Below are 6,000 nucleotides of genomic sequence, written 5' to 3'. Positions count from 1 at the left end.
AGCCGTTAGCAGAATAAACACTGGTGACCCTGGGGAGCAGCAGACTCCCTTTGTGACAGAGTGAAGATGGCATTAAATGCTCTGTCTTTTGTATGGTCTAGTTGATAAGAATTTTAGTTCAAGCATGGCAGAAAGAACATGCATTGTATATGTGGGTGTCTAGGGGGAGGAAAGGAGGGAGACTTGTAGCTATTGCAGATGATATTTGCATAAATACTACATTTCCAGTATTGCTTTTATTAAATTTCTCTAATTTAAAAAATTAATAAAGGTACCAAATCATTTATGTTGAACATATGTGGGGCATCTTAGGCACTTGTGTATATACATTAAAAACTGATGAGGAGAAGGTGAACGTTAGTAGTGGTATAATTTTCTTATAAACCAATACTTTGGCAAGAGAAGATTTGAATGATCAATCCATTCTGTGGTGAAAATGTTAATATGCAAAGCATTTGGCTAGATATTTTGGGGGTAATTATTCAAGGAATCCTAATTTCCTGAAACAAATACAAAAGCAGCAACTTGAGAACCATTATCAGCTTGTACCAATGAACACATAATTATAAAACAAAACAAAACCCTTTCCAATACTCAATACCCTAGGAAATTTCGATATGGTTTCTGTAGCTACAAGGACATATGATACAATAAACATAGAACTATAGCTCTTCCAAACACATAAGGCAATGTGTAGTTCAATCCCTCCCTTTTATAGATGAGCAGATAAGTCTCCACAGGTTGAATGAGGTGAGCTGGCTTATGCAGTTAGCAGGCTCTGCTGAAACTATTTCCAGGCCTTTTCTCGGTGAGAGACCTAGTTCTGCATGACTGGCTTTGGCTTTCTAGAAGGAATGACATGTTGATCTTTGCACCCTTTCGCAGATGTGCTGAGAAACTGTACAGTTTTATCGGCCTTGAACACTGTAGGTAAAAATAAGATCTCACAAGGACACAGCTACCTTCCATTAGCCAGTCCACTTTGGTGCCAGTCATGGTATGGCCTCTGGGCCTTTTGTAGACCACATTTAGCTCTTTTGTGTCTCCCTAACCTATCTACACAATCCAATTGCGTGGTGCCTTCTGAATTTCAAGTAAAACAAAAGGAGGCACATGAATTGGGTTGCTATATTCAGACACACACACTTGTAGTGATATGTCACTTGATTCTCTCCCTCTTTTCTCTTTTGTTCCTAGGTAAGAGATGATAGTCATCGGGTGTTTTTTGTGGGCTGAAGTGATTGGCCAAGGGTCTGGTGCTCTAAGCTCCTAAATCATGATCGATTACATCAGCAGCTCCACTGTTCTGTTGCTGAATCAAAGCAACCCAGGACTCTCTCCTTCTGATGGAGTTCTAAATCTCACAGTCAGCCCTACTCCTTTCCATGAATCTATTTCCTTCTGCTGAACAAGGGAGCAAGAGAGTTACTGATGGTTACAATGGTTCACTTGTTTTCCAAACCCAGAAGAAGGAGAGTGTTTGCCAGAGAGTGTTTTCTAATTACCGCTGCCTCAATTTCTCCAGGGAAACTAGTTTAGAGCCACAGAAAATTAAAGCATAATTTTGAGTAAATTGTGTTGATTTTTTTTTGTCCTTGCAGGCTGAGACCAGGTTAGCTTTTATTCAACTTAACCTACAAAATTCCAAATAGAATATAAAGAAATTCCCTTCAAATTTTAAGTCAGAATGCCATATGTCAGGGAGAACTTCCACACATATGTATGTCCTGGTTGTTCTGAATTGACTACTCAGGACATTGATAAAATTATAGCAGTTGTTATTAATTTTATCATTAAAGTTTTCTGTATATCTGCTGAGATATAATCTTTTCTGTCATTTCAATCTTAATGATAGGTTATCATAGTTGAACAAAGTTTGATATTTTGTTTGTTTTTCAAAACAGGGTTTCTCTGTGTAACAGCCCTACCTCTCCTGGAACTGGGTCTGTAAACCAGGCCAGCCTCGAACTCACAAGTGCTGGGATTAAAGGCGTTCGCCACCATACCCTGACTTCCTTCCAGAAGAAAACTTCTCAGTCAATTTTATTTGCTTTTATAAAGTTTATAATTTTTCTGTACATACTAGAGAAAGATTAGGTTGAATCTGTTTTCTTTAATGCACGTTATATTTTAGAGCAGATGTAGAATAATAGCAAACTCATTTACAAAGTTCACATGGTCTTTTCCATCCCTAAATGCACAGCCTCATCCACTGTGGGCATCCTTCAGAGAATCCAGGCATCTATCTGTTAGAACTGATGGGGCCACTGTAACATACCATGCCACCTACAGTTTAGTTTGTTTAGCTGAGAGTTCATTCTTGTCCACTCTTATAATGTCATTCAGAATCCCATCACTTCCCTTAATTGACAAAAGACCGTGTGCCAACACCCTTTCATCTCCCTGTTTTGCCAACCTCTGGTAATGCCTAATCCTCTTACTGTCTTTGGAATAAATGCTATGCAGTTGGAATCATGCAGTATGTAGCCTTTTCAGAGTGGTTTCCATGACTTAACAGAGGCATTTTTGTTTTATTTCTCTCACTGATTGATTTCTTTAAGTGTGGACTATTCCATTCATCAAGATGTACCACAAATTATCGTTCTCTTTCCTAATGGGCATCTTGGTTACTTAACAAGTTTTTACAATTTATACACGAAGTAGGTGTAAGCAGCCAGCAGTGCAAGTTTTCATGTGGTTGTAAGTATTCAATTTCTTTCCAGGGAGAATGGTTGTGAGAACAAATGGTAAGGGTATGTTTAGTCTTCTAAGAAACTTGGAAGGTCTTCCTAAGTAGCTGCAGTCTTTTCTATTTAACCAGCAATGATCGAGGGCCCCATGACTGCACATTCTCATTGGTGCTTGGTATTGTTGCTTGTTTTGAAGGCAATCACACTGTCTTGCTACTTTGTTTCCATTGCCCAGATTTTCTATGGGCTGAGCATCTTTGCCTGGGATTGTTTACTATCTATATATTTTTCTTTGCCAATTTTCTATTTAGGTTTTACATCAACCTGAAACATCAAGTCTCACTTTTTCTGACTGTTGGCTTTTTCAAGATTTTTTTTTTGCATATTTTAGATAATGGCCTGTGATTATGTCTTGAATACGTCTTCATCCTGTGTGTGGCTTATCTTTTCACATCGTATAGCATATTTTCAATGAAGTTCAAATTATTGATTTTGTTCTCATGAATTGATCCTCACATGTTGTATGTAAAAGTCATCATCATGAAGTCATCTAGATTTTCTTAGGGTATCTTTGTTTCATAGCTTTGCATTTACATTTATGCATATGATCTATTTCCAGTTAATATTTGTCAAGAGTATAAAGTCTGTGTCTAGCTTTAGGTTCCTCTTTTTGATTTATGTCTCTGTGTCTTGTCTGTGTATATCGTGTACATGCTCATGTTGCATGACCATATGCATGTGCAGACATGAACAATTGCACATGCACACAGAGGCTAGAGGGAGATATTGGTGTCCTGGTCTATCACTCACCACCTTATTTCCTTGAGAACAGTGTCTCATGGAACCTGCAGCCAGTTAGCCAAAGATGTCCTCCTGTCTCCAGCCTCCACAAGGCTGGAGTTACAGACTTGCATGTGACAACACTCAACCTTTTACTTGGATTACGGGGCTTTGAACAGGGCTTTGTCTTCCTTGGTTCTCAAACTCTCAGGAAAAATTCTTTTTGCTTTTCTGAGAAAAGAATATGTTTAAAGGATAGTCTTTTCCACTAATGCTTTAACTGCATGTGATTTTGAGTATGGACCAGCTTTCAGTGGTTAGAATGTTTTAAGCCTTCCAGTTCTCTACTATAAAATAGAAAGATTGACAGCCCTGATTGTGAGGTAAATGGTAATGATAATGTTTAATAAGCAAAAGTGATTGGCAAGGTCATTTTTTAATCCTAAATATTTCTAGGATCCTATAATATATTGGAGTTTGTATCATCAAAGTTCTTGTGTATTATCAGAAAATTTTATTGGTATAGGATTAAAAACAAGGCTGTAATTTAATGACAAAACTTAACACCTTTGAAGTAATAAAATGATACAGTCTCAAGTGTTAGTATTTATTTATACATGCATGGTTTGTTGAAAGAAAAAAAAGGTACTTGAGGAGTAATATAAGATTTCTTTCAAATATTCAATCCATAATTTATTGGGTTTCTGTTGGACATGTTTCTCTCTCTCTCTCTCTCTCTCTCTCTCTCTCTCTCTCTCTCTCTCTCCACATATATATGTATAATATAATAAAACAGTATATATATAAAAATAACATACATAGATATAGATATTTTAATGTATATATTTATGTATATGCTGGGAACTATAAAACAAAATTTTGTGTCTGTTCTTCTGTTGTTAGACACCTCAGTTAGTTCCTTAACCTAGTTGTTCTGAGTAGTGCTACAATGAGCAGTTATTATTCTTCCAGTTATTCAAGCCCAGAACCAATAAGTAACCATTTCTTCCTTTCTGACCCAGAGCCCTTTTTCTAATCTTGCCTATTTTTCCTCCATCGTTCAGAATGACTTACTGTATTAAATGTAGATCAGTCCCTGCCACTTCTGTCCTTAAAACAACACCGAGTGTTCTGTGTGCTTCTTGCTAATGTAGAGCTCGGGTCTATAGTTTTGTTTTGTTTTTTCCAGGTCTGTAGAGTACAGAGGCTCTCCTGCCTGGCACTGTGAATTCTCACAACACTCTGCAATGACTTTCTTCCTATCCTGGCCCAGTACCAGGCTCTTGGTCCTTCCTGTGTGTTCCGTGTTGGCTCTACTGCTCAGCCTTTTGTGTGGCTGAGTGGCTTTGTTTTGTTTACCTTCTATTGAAATCCCCTATCCTCTTAGGAAATCATCCCAGATGTCCCACTGTCAGGTTCTGTCATCATCTACTTGTGTACCACTTCCAGGACCATAGAATGTGCTTCCCAGTATATTAGCTGTCCCCATGATCAGAGGTGTGACCCTTGAGGACAGGAAGCTCTGCCTTCTGCACAGGGCTCTGTCTTCAGAGTTGGGACAGTGCCTGACAACCTGACAGATAGTAAGCACTTGTCGAATGAATGAATCTGGTTAAGCATGAGCTGAACACACATTATTTATTGCTCACGGGAGCATGCTATTTAATTTCTACAAGGGCCTTCCTGGAAAGTGTGTCATTCACCAAAATGAGCTGGCAGGGATGTAAAATAGGACTTGCATGTTGTAAAGGTTGGTGAGAGCTTTCGTGGATTAAGGGTCTAGCATGTCACAAGCACTAAACATACTTTATAGAGTGAATAGGTGAGTCCTTAAAGCCATACACAAGCCAAAGGCTCCATTTCACTTCATGACTCTAAACTCTTGTAAATACAACTCACATCAAGGAGAAAGATGGTTGAGCATTTCCTACCACCTCCTGTCGAATACCCACTGCGTAATAAATATTGATTTGCAATACATGTGAGGAACAATTAAGCGGATAAACAAGGAAGCAGCCAAATAGATGAGGCAGTTAAAGTTCAATAGCAAAATGAGAGGGGGAGCAGGAACCCCAGGTGATTTAAATAGAGAACTCCTAACAAAGATGAACATGTAGATATCACATTAGAGATTTGCTACCAAATAAAGCAAATGTCGCTGTTATCGGTAACTAGATGTCAGGGATTTGAGAACTGGTTTCAAGAGAAAAAGACCAAAAAGATGAAGAAACTAAAAATATAAATAGGCTAGTCTAGTCTTTACAACCCCTGAAACACATCATACTAGAGGGACATATTTTAAGTTATCATGAAAATGTTTCTGTAGCCAAATGAATCAATTAAATTTTATTTTTTGAAATTTAATACTTTGGTAAAATAGCCATCCCCAAAAACAGATAAATTGTTCTATTTCAAGATAGATTTTTTTTTACTGCTCTTAAAGTGATTTAGAAAGACAAGTTGTGGAGAACAAGGGAGGAGGGAGGAAGAGGAAGAAGATAAGAATCAGGAAGTGGGGGAGAAGGGAAGA

This window comes from Cricetulus griseus, assembly GCF_003668045.3.
Source record: "Cricetulus griseus strain 17A/GY chromosome 1 unlocalized genomic scaffold, alternate assembly CriGri-PICRH-1.0 chr1_0, whole genome shotgun sequence".
In the NCBI taxonomy this organism is placed as follows: Eukaryota; Metazoa; Chordata; class Mammalia; order Rodentia; family Cricetidae; genus Cricetulus; species Cricetulus griseus.
The sequence above is the reverse complement of the archived record's forward strand: the minus strand, read 5'-3'. Positions refer to the sequence as shown.